At 50.1% G+C, this 13,985-nt stretch overlaps 1 protein-coding gene across 1 annotated transcript in view; it reads right to left on the bottom strand.

The window, feature by feature from the left end:
• Positions 1 to 9,615, bottom strand: part of Cgnl1 (cingulin like 1) — a 157,559-nt gene extending 147,944 nt beyond the window's left edge. Inside the window, exon 1 of the mRNA XM_052187858.1 lies at positions 9,539 to 9,615. The gene's annotated coding sequence lies outside the window, so the exon portion shown is untranslated. The remainder of the gene's footprint in view (positions 1 to 9,538) is intronic.
• Between the last annotated feature and the right edge of the window lie 4,370 nt (positions 9,616 to 13,985).

Genomic DNA, 13,985 nt, shown 5'->3' with positions numbered 1-13,985 from the left:
ATGTTTCTCAACCTGAGGGTCTGTGACCCTCAACCTGAGAGTCAAATGGCCCTTTCACAGGGGTAACATCAGATATCCCGCATATCTGATATCCTGCACATCATATATTTATATTATGATTCATAACAGTAGCAAAATTACAGTTGTAAAGTAGCAATAAAAACAAGTTTATAGTTAGGGGTCATCACAACATTTAGGAAGGTGGGAAGCAACATGAGCAGTGTCCTTTCCCTTCTGTCCCTGTGATAAAAATGTCCTGACAAAGAGCAATTCAGGAGCCAATACAGTCTATTGTACTCCTGACTGGGTTATAGTCCATCATTATGGGGAACTCAAGGCAAGAGTTTACAACATCACATTGTATCCACAGTCAAGAATAGAGAGAGAACAGGTGTATGGATCCCAGGTGTGTGGGTCCCAGGTGTATGGATCCCAGGTGTGTGGATCCCAGGTGTGTGGGTCCCAGGTGTATGGATCCCAGATGTGTGAATCCCAGGTGTGTGGGTCCCAGGTGTGTGGATCCCAGGTGTATGGATCCCAGGTGTGTGGGTCCCAGGTGTATGGATCCCGGGTGTGTGGGTCCCAGGTGTGTGGGTCCCAGGTGTATGGATCCCAGGTGTGTGGGTCCCAGGTGTGTGGGTCCCAGGTGTGTGGGTCCCAGGTGTGTGGGTCCCAGGTGTGTGGATCCCTCCCTGCTTTCAGCTAGCTTTCACCAAACAGTTCAGGACCCCCTGCTTAGAGAATGGTGCAGCCCACAATGGGCTGGTTCTTCTCTGTTAATGAACAGTGGAAGCAACCCCAACAGGCAAACTGGTTCTAGATAATTCCTCACTAAAGCTCACTTCTCAGATGACTCTGAGCTTTGTCAAGTTGAGGGTTAAACAGAGAAAATGAGACAGGTTGGGACTTCAACCTCACCCCTAAACAAACAATCAAAAAAAGCTTTTAACGTCTGTATCCAGCCCCAGGCCACTCCACCAGGGGATTACCCACCCTCCACCCCACCCCCGCCTAACTACCTAAAAGGTTAAGGGGTTTCACTGCAGGAAGCATGGTTATTTATATGTAAATAGTGCAAGCAATTACAAATGAAGTTAAAGAATGTTTAGTGGAGAGAGATAAGCTGCTATTCCCACTCCACCTGCAGGCTAACCAGAAGCACCAGGAAAAAAAGTGAAATTCTACTCTTAGTACCCTGCTCTAGAAAGCAAGGGTCTTTATCTCATACTAGAATCCCCTAGACTTCTACAGCCCGGGACGGCCCTCAGAACTGAAGGACACATGACAGCATTCTGACTTCAATTGGGTATCACTAACTCTGCACCACCCACTGTGACTATCTACTTACACTTAGCAACAAGAAATAGGCTCCAAGCCCCCACATTATACATGAGGAGACAAATTCCAGATGAAGAGAAATCTGCTAGAACCACAGTCCTGGTGCCTGACAAAGAGGACATTCAACACTAGCCCTGGAAAACAGCAATCTCTCACCCCAAAGCAAAATGGGGGTCCACATCCTAAGATTTAACCAACTCTCAGTTAAGAGTACTTTAAAAACAAATCTGCACAGACTTTCTTCTTTTTAAAAAAATTTTCAAGCTTTATTTACTTGTTTAGTTATTTCATGTACAAGAGTACACTGTAGCTGTCTCCAGACACACTAGAAGAGGGCATCGGATCCCATTACAGATGGTTGTAAGCCACCGTGTGGTTGCTGGGAATTGAACTCAGGACCCATGGAAGAGCAGTCAATGCTCTTAACCACTGAGCCATCTCTCCAGCCTCTGACTTTCTCCTTTTTAAAGACAGGCTGGCTTTGGGCCCATTACATGCTGAAGATGACCTTCCATTTCTGATCCTTCTGCCTCCGCCTCTCCAGTGCTAGGATTACGTGTAAATACAACAAACCACCTGATTTACACAGTGCTGAGTATGGAACCCAAGGATTCAGACAGACATACTGGGCAAGAGCTAGTGCCACTAAGCTACATCCCTGCCCATGTCCCACTCCCTCATAAGCGTATTTACAGGATTGTGGGAGTTCAGACAGTTACACAAAGGGCCTGAGCAGTATTCAAACAGCTAAGATAAATGTGTATAGGGCTGGAGAGATGATGTCTCAGCGGTTAAGAGTGTGTGCTTGCTGTTCTTGCAAAGGATCAGGGTTTGGTTCCCAGCACCACATCAGATGGCTCTCAACCAACTGTAACTCTTGGTCCAGGGGATGCAGGGCTGTCTTCCCGCCCCCACAGGTGCAAATACGGGCAAGCAGGCTCACACATACATACACATATACACATAAATGAAACATAATTTTTTAAAAAACAAATGTTAAAAAGATAAAGGCATATGCAAGCATTCCTCTGCTGAGGAGATAGAGGAGTGGGCTGAAAATAAAGCCAGCAAGAACAGAAAGCAGAACAGTGCTGCGTGACGAAGGGCAGGAGTCACCGGAGTGAGTGAGGGCGACTCAGACACCTGGCCTTGGACCCTGGGTCCCACGGCTCAGGAGCTGCCCAAACGTGACAGACTGTCCCAATTCCCATGGCCTTATTTCTGTCACGTACAAAACAGGCCTAATATAGAGCTTATTCCGCAGAAGTGCTATGGGGAAGACAGGAGCAAGCCAGTCAGGAGCACTTGGTGCAGTTATGGGAAGAACTAGTCTTGAATAAATCCCTAAGGAAGAGGGAAACCTGGGCCATTCTCATGGTCTCTCTTTCATTCTCTCCCTCTATCCCCCTCTTATCCCTCCCCTGAGTCCTTCCCAGCTGCCCTACACTTAGAAACCTAGACTCGTGCCTTCAGGGAGAGGTGTCCAAGCCTTGAGAAGGCCCGCCCTAGGAAATAAGCTAAGAGCTATGTCTAAGGCCCAGCCCCACCTCTCTCTCCACTAACGCCTCACTTCCCAAAGCTTTCAAGAGACCCAGGAGAGCGGAACACTTAGGACTAAACTGGTCTGGGCACACCTTAGACTAAAGTACCTAAGTCTTAACCCAAAAACTCATAAACAAGGGAGCTCTTATGTTTGGTCAAGGCTATTCTATGGTCCCCAAGCAAACTATCCCCCACGTGATGCATTTACTTTATTTTACATGTATGATTGCTTTACCTCATGTATGTCTGTGTACCATGTGTGCTCCTATTACTCTTGGGTGTTAGAAGAGGGTATTGGATCACCTGGAATTGCAGTTGTGGATGGATGGCCGTGAGACACCATGTGGGTTCTGGGAACTGGACATGGGTCTTCTTCAAGGATTGTACGTGCTCTTAGCCACTGCACCATCTCTGCAGCCCAGTTCCTCTCTCTCTCTCTCTCTCTCACACACACACACACACACACACACACACACACACAGGCTTCTGAGACTTGACTGGGATAGGGAGAGATGCTCTCCACTTTCCAACTGCAGCTGTGTGGTTCTGAAGTTGGATAAAAACCTCACAAGCAAGCGGAGCAGAGAATCGAACCTTTAAAGCAAGGTCTCTCCACCTTCTTCCAAAACCTGCCAATAGGGCTGGGGATTGAGTTCAGCTGGCTAGGTGTCCCTAACATGCAGGGGTTCCATCTTCCAGCACAGTATACATCAGGCATGGTGATGCCTATCCCAGCACCTAGCAAGTGGAATCAGGAGGATCAGGAAAGTTTAAGGTCATACTCTGCTCCAAAGCGATTCTAAGGTAACCTGGACTACATGAGAGCCTGTCTCAATAGTAATAACAATACTGGTCTCACAGATGCAAAATCTACAAAATAATGTTCTGAACCATCACACACTTTACCTAAGGCAAGCAAAAAAATCCCGGTGATTGTAGAGCAGGAAATAAACTCCCCCCCTATAAACAAAGAGGTGGCCAACCTATTCCAAATGTATGGAATATGCCGGTGCTGTAATCATGAACTCTTAACTCCCCGCTGACTCTTCACTAGGTCCCTGATAATGCTCCCTGAATCCTGTCTTGCTGGGTGGGAGTCCTGTGTGTGTAGCCATGGTAGTGACAACCTCTCATTTGAGAACCTGTTCTAGGCTCATCAGTAATGACAGTACTGTCAGGCTCAGAGCCTTGACTACCTGCAAATTTAAGGGCTCAAAGTAATTACGGCGCAGCCCAGCTCTGTTTTGGTTGCATGCATCACATGAATGAGACTTGGACGGCAGGTCTTCACTGCACCTCAGAAAGCCCAGCTCTGAGGTTTGGTTTTTTTCCACTCTTACACAAAAACCAATTACTTCCAAATCTCAGGGGTTTGCAAAGCTTAAAGAAATGCAGGAAATGTGTCTCTCTCTAACTCAGAGCGGGTTCCCACTCGGAGCCTTCCCCAGCAACGAAATCTACCTTCTCCTCTTAAGAAGAAGAAGAAAAGAAGGAAGGAGGAGGAGTCTCTGAAAAGTCCCCTGGACCAGAAGGACACAATGGTCCTTGAGATGTTTACATCTTCTGGGAGGGAAAACAATAAATCCATCTAAACTCAAGGGGACTGTGCCCCTGTGTGTTTGTGGGGGTGGGGGGACACTAAAACCAGAATGTCTTTTTTTTTTAAAGATTTATTTATTTATTATATGTAATAAATGAAGACTGTAGCTGTCTTCAGACACTCCAGAAGAGGTCATCAGAGCTTGTTACAGATGGTTGTGAGCCACCATGTGGTTGCTGGGATTTGAACTCAGGACCTTCAGAAGAGCGGGTCAGTGCTCTTAACCGCTGAGCCATCTCTCCAGCCCAAGAATGTCTTTTTTAAAGATGCATTTATTTTTATATGTGTATTTTGTCTGCATGGCTTGTGTGTAGCACCACAGAGGGAAGAAGACCATGTCCGATGCCCCGGAACTGGAGTAACCGACAGTTGTGAGCTGATATGTAGGTGCAGGGAATTTGACCCAGCTTCTCCATCAGCAGCAGAAAGTGCCCTTAACCACTAAGGCATCTAACTATCTCTCAGCCCCCGAAACACAGGGTCATAATCAGTTCTGCATAAGGGGGCAGCCAAACAAAGAGCTGATTAGCATTTATCAAGAGCTGGGAGTGGACCCAGGACCTGGCCTCTCCAGGGATTTCAAGATTGGAGCAGGGGAGAAAAAGTGCTGAGCCTGCAACCTGTCCCGGGATATCATCAATAAACAAATAGTAACTACTGCGCTGGGGATGAGGCCCAGGTGGTAGGGCTTGCCTGACATACATGAAGCCCTGGGTTCAATTACCAGCACTGTACAAATGGGTATAGGGTCTGCCTATAATCTTGGGGTTTGGGGGAGTTCAGACTGGAAGTTCAAGGTCATCAGAGTCAGAGTGTGAGATAGCGGGGGATCCATGAAGCCCGGTCTCAGGAAAGAAAGGAAGAAAACAACAGCAAAAGCCAAACAAACACAACAAACAAACAGTATTGCAGTTGCAGTTTGGAGACAGGGTTCAAGTTGCCCCAAGTTGACCTTGATCTGAGCCTAGGCAGGCCTTGAACCTACGCTCTGAAACGGCTGGGATGACAGAGCGACTGGGTTCATCAGCCCCCTCTGAAACACTTTTGGAAGCCTGGAGTCAGCGGAGCTGGCTTTGCAGTCTGCGGGCAGGGTGGTGCCTGTGCTCAGGGTCCGACTGCACTCTGAGAACCTGGAGCTTGCACCGCTCTGCCGGGCTCTGTCACAGAATCAGAGCCGCTAGGCCTCCATTGCCAGTCTCCATGTCCCAGGCAGGCCTGCCCCATTCACACAAGCTTTCCAGCCCTCTAGAGACCCTCTGGGAAAACACATCCCCCAGAGCCCAGCATCCTCTTTCTTCCTTGTTGAGTGATGTGTACCGGCCCCTCCCTCTCCTCCAGTCAGGAAACACACACACACACACACACACACACACACACCAAATTAATTTTAAGTCTAGCGCAGAGTCCCAATGAAATAAGCCATAACTTATTCTCAGAAAGTGCTTCTTATGCCTTCCATATCCACGAACTGCAGGGGAATCAACCCAGGTGAGGCTAGCCTGTGCCCTGTCCTTCTAGCTGATCACTGTGCACAGCACACCATAGCCCACAGTCTGCAGATCCCGGGCCCAGACCCAGGCGCCTTAAGGCAAGAACTGTATCCTGCTGACCAAGACCTTGGCAGGTGGGACAGAGCCCTGCAGGCAGTAATCAGTTGCTTAAATAGCTGCTCAGGGAGTAACCAGAGAAACATTAACACAACCGGTTGCTCACGTGACTGGGCAGTAAATGCCTGACCTTGGGAGGCTGAGGCAGGAGGATTGCAGCTGGCAGCGAGCCTCGGTATGGAAAGACCCAGCTCCCCCCACCTCAGCCCACTTCTCACAAAAGTAGGGGTGAGCATTGGCTTGGGGAGCAGAGGTCTGAAGAAACAAAGTAGAAGAGGTTGCAATTTTTTAAATATCTGGGGTGAGCATGGGGAGGTCAGAAGACAGCTTACAGGGATCGAGCCCGCGTAGGTTCCAGGATCAAACCCAGCTCACCAGCAAGGCACTGTAGGCTGAGCCATCTTACAAGCCCCAGTGGTCGAACACTCCGGCAAGCTTCCCACTTCACAAAGACAACTCAGCCCTGGTGCCACCCACACTGGCACCCCTCCTCTGCCCCGTGCCGCACCCTTCAAGGGTCTCATGCACTAACTTGTTTCATCATAACCGCAATGCCAAATGACAGAAGGAAATGTGTGCTTGCGGGTCATCCACGGAGAATACTCAGCTTTCAATTCCCTTGAGCTTAAAGTTTCCCCTTGGGTGCCAGCCTCTGTCTATGTCTCTGCCCTTTAGCACTAGGACCAAAGAAAGGACAGAAGGAAGGGAGGGAGGGAGGAGGGAGAGAGGGAAGAACATAGGGAGGGAGGGGGAGAGAGGGAAGAAGAGAAGGAGGGAGGAGGGAGAGAGGGAAGAACACAGGGAGGGAGGGGGAGAGGGAAGAAGAGAGGGAGGGAGGGGGAGAGAGGAAAGAAGAGGAGGGAGGAGGGAGAGAGGGAAGAACAGAGGGAGGGAGGAGGGAGAAAGGGAGGAAGAGCAGGAGAGAGGAAGGAAGAAAGGGAAAGAGGGAAGGAGAACTCAGTGAGGCCTTTTAAAATGATCAACATCATCTTTTAGATAAATGAGTTTCGGAGGGAAAGAACTAAGGAACACATTAAATTCTGTCATTCCTCACTCCACCAGCATGAGAAACACTCTCACACACACTCTCTCTCTCTCTCTCTCTCTCTCTCTCTCTCTCTCTCTCTCTCGCGCGCGCGCGCGCGCGCGCGCGCGCACACACACACACACACTTACAAAATAGAAACCATTATATTAAGTGGATGGTTCTAACATAACACAATCACGGCTCTCAGCACAGACCACAGGCCTCTCCTTTCTGGAGGCTGCAGCCCTTCCCCTGGATGAAGGGCACCCCACTCACCCCTTTCTTCTGGTCAGGTCAGAACATCACAGCTGCTATCCCAGGGTGGGACGTGTTGTCATAAATCTGCCTCTCCCACACCGAGCTCTGTGTGGATGAGAACTGCACTGGGCTCTCAGGCATCTGACACATCTGGGGCAGCCCCCCCACAGCATCTTTAGGTGGGCCTTGTTCCCAGGTGGGAAGGAGCTTCACGGGTTTACAACCAGTCATTCTGATGGTCTGACACACAGTATGCATTTGCACATACATATATACGTGTACATGCACACTATGAGGGGGTTGGAGGTTCGGGCAAAGAGTGAAGACTTGAGGTCAGGGGCCACCCTGTGACACCACACCCTCCATATAACATCCACTGCTATGTTGGTGACTCCTCAGTGGTCACGTTCTAGCAGCTGAGCAGTGACAGGAGAGGGCACAGGACAGGAAAGGAAACAGAGCAGCCCAGTGGGACAACACTTAAGCTTTGTTTTGTTTTGTTTTGTTTTTTTGGATTTGTTTTTTTCAAGACAGGATTTCTGTGTATAGCCCTGGATGTCCTGGAACTCACTCTGTAGACCAGGCTGGCCTCGAACTCAGAAATCTGCCTGCCTCTGCCTCCCAGAGTGCTGGGATTACAGGCGTGCGCCACCACTGCCCGGCTAATCATTTTTCATTTTTAAAAATCAATGTCTAGTTCATGTCAGAGGTCAAAAACAAACACAAACACCCTCCCCAGGGCATCCTTAAAGGGACGTCATCCTGATACTACAGACAAGACACAGGGACACGACCTAAGAAAAAGGCCAAGTCTGGTTTGTGGTCCCGTCGCAGCACCCACCAGGAAGGAGACTTGTGAGAACACTTGAAATACCAGAGAGAGTTAACCTAGTGAAGATTGTTAACCCAGGGACAACTGTGTTGTCCTAAAACATATGTGACAAAGTGTCCCATAAGACATATGTGACAGAAATCACCGGATTCAAACATGCGCTCAGCCTTCCCACTGTCCTATCATTTTTAGATCACCTGACAGGTGATTGATCCAAGCTCTGCGGTGATACAGGAAACTCTAACCCCCAACTCAGGCGCTATTCTATCAAGGAACACACACGTGGAAGCTCCTAAGGGCAGGAGCACACATCAAAAAGATCTAACTCACAAATGCCCACACGCCAACCTCCTAAATAGAAAGTGCCCCCGGAAATATTTACTGTAAACAGAATTAGGAACAAAGAGAACTTTTTTTAAGGGCACCACCTGCGGTCTAAGGTTGGCATGCAAGCGGCGTCCACGGCCCCCCTGGTGGAGACGTGGGTAAGGAGCTTGAGCGCTCTGTTCTTCCAAACTTGGAACCACCGGGACCGCTTTTTAAAAGTTCTCACCGCCGACTGCCCCCAGACCCCTGGAATCGAGATGTAGCGGGGGTGGGGGGTTGGGAGGGGAGTGGACCTGGGGTGGGGGAGGGAAGACGAAGGTGAGAATATTTTCATTGGTTTTGTTTTCAAATCTCACCAGGTGTGTAGCTCACTTTGCAAGCCAGGTCCTCTTTAAAAGAACTCCAAGAGTATTTTGAGCAGGGTACTCGGTGTTGGAAGGGTTCTTGGGGTGAAAGTGCACGCACATTGTAAATATACAAAGTTCTTTAAAAAAGAAAAAAAAAGTCTCTGTAAGTCCAACACCACAGCCAGGCACCTACCTTGAAGCCAAACGGTGATGCAACTTGGAAAAGTCCCTCAGAAGGTGAAAAAAGTGCTCTCGTGGGGTAAGGGCTTTCGGGGTGACCTGCCTGGCCAGTGCAGTGGCGCGCGGGGCCAGGACAGCGGATCGGCCACCAGCCTGTTCTAAGGAATGGTCTTAAAGAGCACGCCGAGATCAAACACTGCAGGGAAGGGTCGGGAGCGCGGTGCTCCGTGGGGCTCGTCCGCAGCTGTCACTAGAGCCCTGTACAGGCTCGCCCCCAACCGTCCGACGCGTCTGCGGTACTGGGCGCAGTGCAGGAGGCAGGAGCGCACCTCCAGCCCCGGGACTGCAGCCGCGACGCCGGGATCCCACGACCGACGCTGAGCACTGCGCAAAGCTGCAGGAGCTCGAGCCCCTCGAGGTCCCGGGCAGCGCCTGGGCTCCGGGGTCCCGCGCACACCCTCCGGGCTCCCGCTCACTTACCGCCTCCGCCTCCGGGGTCCCGCTCCCGCAGCCGCCCGCAGAGCCGGGCCGGAGAGCAGCGGCCGCCGCGTCGCCAGGAGGCCGCACCAGCCCCGCCCCGCCCTGCAGCCGCCCGCCCTCCCGGGAGGAGGAGAAGGCGGGTCTGCGTCCGGACCCTCCCAGCGACCCGGGACCCGGCGGACCGAGGACTGCGGCCCCTCGCGGGCACCCTGCTCCATCTGCGCCCCGAGACCTCCCTGCGCCCTCCCCAGCACTCCCTCCCCAACCCCCTCCCCACCCGCAGCCACCCTCCTCTCTCTCTCTCTCTCTCTCTCTCTCTCTCTCTCTCTCTCTCTCTCTCTCTCTCTCTCTCTCTCTGCGCCCCCTAACAACCCCTCCTCCAGGAAGCCTTCCCTATTCCGCATTCCCACCCCCACCCCAGATCTGTTTCCCCCGTCCTTCCACAGCCTTGTTCTGTCACTTGGAAGCAAATCTCACGAGTGGAAAGTCACAGGGTGATGGCTATACGCTAACGCTGGGCCTGTCTCTGTGGTCAGCCGGCTCCTGGTAGCAGCACTGGCATTAGAGACAAACTCTCAGGTCCTAGTTTAGATCGTTTTCCAGGGAAGATGGAATTACATTGCAGACTGTGAAGGCCAGAATGAAACGCCGTCATTTCCAAGCCTCAGTCTCCTCCGTTGTAAAGTGAACAGGATACTCACTCAACGGGTTATTATTCCTGAAGAAAGGACTGCAAAAACAGCATGTGTCTTACAGTATTTTAAGAAGTAAATGTTTACTGACAAACATGTTGAATAAAATCAACATTCCAAAATTCAATCACTCAAAACAGTAATGTGAGATGATTTCGAAAAGTAATAGTGATTATTTTGTAGGAAAACTATTCCACAGCAACAGAAGAAAACTTGCCCAGTGATTAAACGTGCTCGCATTTATTTACAGGGCTGGAGAGATGGCTCAGCAATTAAAAGCACAGTTTGTTCTATAAGATCTGGCTTCAATTCCCAGCACCCACAAAACAGCTCCCCAAACCTCTATAACTTCAGTCCCAGGAGGATCTAGTGTCCTCTTCTGGCCTCCTTAGGTACTGCATATATGTGGCGCACAGATTATACATACAGACAAAACACCTACTATACACAGGAAATAAATATTTTCAAGTGATTTTTCAAAAGATGAAGAAGACAAAGGAGGAATCCATCATCCCTGGCGCCCTTTGGAGAACTTGCTTCTCAGAAATAGTGGGTCTACTAGGCACTCTGCACCCATAGTCAGCCAAGTGTAGTTATGAATGCAGCCTTCGTCCCCTCCTCCCAGCAAAAAGAAAGTAGTAATGCCTACTCAAAACATTGCAAGTTTTTGTGAAACTTGATTGCTTAGTTCTCAGGTCTGGGCTTTGTAGATGATAAAAACTGCATGAACAGCGTTGTTGATGGGACTGTTGCCTGTGTGAAGGCGTCAGGGTTTTGGGTGCATCTGGAATTAGGCAAACTGGTAAGAGATGCTGTGCTGGACGACAGAATGGGTGTCACATAACACAGGCACTGACACAGGTTACCCACGCCTCAGACACCTCAAAATGCCTGCACTGGAACCTGCACCTACATGGCTCTGAACACGGGGATTGGCAGAGCCGTGCAAACCAGGAGGAGGCTCACAGGAGGAAGCAGTGAGGGGAGGATGGTCCCAGAGAACATCTAAAGCTGGTAAGGAGATGCGTTTCCAGAAACAGAAATAGGAGACCACAGGGGAAGAAGTAGGTTTTTAAAAGATGTATTTATTTTATGTCATATGTGTGCCTGAGTGTATTTATGTGCACCGTGCATATGCAGTGTTCACAGAGACCGGAAGAAGATGTCGGACCCCCCGGAAATGGAGGCACAGGAGGATGAGCATCCGATGTGGGTGCTTGGGATCCGAACCTCTATTCAGCAAGTGATTTATTTATTTATTTACTTACTTACTTATTTTGGGTTTTTATTTGTTTGTTTGTTTGTTTTTTCAAGACAGGGTTTCTCTGTGTCCTGTGTCTCTGTGCCCTGGCTGTCCTGGAATTCACTCTGTACACCAGGCTGGCCTTAAACTCAGAGCGCTCCACCTGCCTCTGCCTCCCAAGTGCTAGGATTAAAGCTGTGTGCCACCCGTTCTCAGCTTGAAGCAAATGCTCTTAACAACTGAGCCATCGCGCCCGGTGGGAGAGGTTGTTTCTGTGAGAGCTGCTGAGGTTTTATAGAACTTTCATGGGATAACTGTGAGAGCGGGCTGGTGGCTGGGGTGGTGGTAGGGAAACAGCGTAGGAGCCGGAGCAGGTACTGGGGAAGGAGTGTGCAGTTTCCTCTCTCCGGGCCAGGAGATGGACGGCTCACCCGCGGGAGAAGTGGAAGGGTGGTGAGAGGGGAGGAGAGGGGGAGGCGGAGTCGGTGGGGTACGCGGGAGGTCTCTTATGGCGACCAGATTGAGCACGTCCCTCAAGGAGGAAACTGGACCACCTGCCACCCATCTGTTCCCACTTGAACCCTTGGGAGGGTCTGCAGAAAGTACATGCGCAGCAAACATTTGCTAGCCGTAGAAACACCATTTACCCAGCATGCCCTCTTCTTTCCCAACAGGTAGTCTGATGATAACAAAAATAAGGGGAGTGGCTCAGCTGTTAAAAGCACGGACTAAAGCCGGGCAGTGGTGGCACATGCCTGTAATCCCAGCACTTGGGAGGCAGAGGCAGGTGGATTTCTGAGTTCAAGGCCAGCCTGCTCTACAGAGTGAGTTCCAGGACAGCCAGGGCTACACAGAGAAACCCTGTCTCGAAAAACCAATAAATAAATAAATAAATAAATAAATAAATAAATAAAAGCACTGACTACTCTTCCGAAGGTCTTGAGTTCAAATCCTAGCAACTACATGGTGACTCCCAACCATCCATAATGAGATCTGATGCCCTCTTCTGGTGTATCTGAAGACAGCTACAGTGTACTTACATATAATAATAAATAATTCTTTAAAAAAAAATCAGGAAGAAAAGTAGAAAAAAAATCACCTCTTTCCTTCTCCAAATTTTGTGAACATGAAATGTGTAGTGCCAAAATATTCAGACAACACTGGGGAGGCAGGAGCAACGTTGCCCGCTGGAAGGGCAGGGAAAGGAGGCTGCAGGGCAACGCCCATCCCTGGCCTACACTCGGGAGACTTAGTGAATGAGGCTAGCAGAGCGCACTGTGGGCGGAGCTTTATCCCACTGAAGCGCTGAAGGAGCGCTAGGGAGAACGACCCACCGGTCTAGTGAGAGCCCCCCACCCCCACCCCGGGGCAGAGGTCTGTATCCGGAGCTAAGAGCAAGAGGCCACCTTTATCCAGAAATGGAACTTTGAGACAGAACTTGGAAGGAAGCGGTATGCTTAGTAAGTGACACCAGGAAGTAGGAGTGGGGAACAGGAAGAGTGCAGTAGGGAAGAAGGAAAAGCCAACTTTAGGGTGAGCTCAGGAGTTTGAGGCTCTGTGTAATGGAGACCTGCCTCTGCACCCCACGGATGTTCTGAGAAACATGCTAAAGGGGCCCCCAGAATTGGCAGCCAGATTCTTAGTGGTTCCAAGATTTCCATAGGACTCTGGGGAAGATATTCCAGGGTACTTTCCCCACTCAGCGCTACACCACTGTTGTCAAAATTCCTTCCCAAAGAGAGAAAAAAAACAAAATCTACTTTTTCCTAAGGTTTCAATGATAAACTGAGCAAGGCACAATCCTGCTAAAGTTGGCAGTGGAAGACCAGTTGAGTTTATTGAGCTTCTGTACAGAACACAGCTGAGGGCTATTTACAGAGCTGTGGGTGCCTCTCCCAATATCACCCCTGGAAAGTCTTTATCCAACAGAGATGAGAACTTCCTGCAGCTACAGAAACAGAGCCCCTTTCTTCTGTCTTCCCCCATTCTACACACTCTAGCTGATCCCCAAGGCCTTGACAAATACAGAAGGTAGTAGGAAGTGGCTGGATACTGAGGTGAGGGTCTCGGTGGGAGGGTGTAAAAGGTCCTACTGGCATAATCTTTTTGTAAAGGGGCACCATTGAACTCCTCAACATAGTAGACGATTGGCAGCAGTCACTCATAACTCTGCACTCTACCCTGTGCCGAGGGCTCCTTGGGGCAGAGGGCTCCTTCCCAGCAGCAAAGCCTGGGACTGTTTGTACACAGGACTTGTTCCCTGCCAGGCACCCCAGTGCCCAAGGCTCCCCAAGCATACAGCAGCCAACAGGTTCTTTCAGCACTGTCTTCCTCTTTACCCCAAGTTGCCACAGGGCAGCAGCTCAAACTGCCTCCCCACAAGTAGCCAGAGGACAAATCTCTGGATGATTCTGTGGCATACCATCATGTGTGCTTCTGTCCTCCAGTAAGACCAGCTGCACCTTCTCCGTAGGCCTGGCTAAGAGCCAGGGAAGCAAGGCTTCAGGTGCCA

The sequence above is a fragment of the Apodemus sylvaticus genome, chromosome 7 (assembly GCF_947179515.1).
Source record: "Apodemus sylvaticus chromosome 7, mApoSyl1.1, whole genome shotgun sequence".
Lineage (NCBI taxonomy): Eukaryota > Metazoa > Chordata > Mammalia > Rodentia > Muridae > Apodemus > Apodemus sylvaticus.
This window is presented reverse-complemented; position numbering and strand designations above follow the sequence as displayed.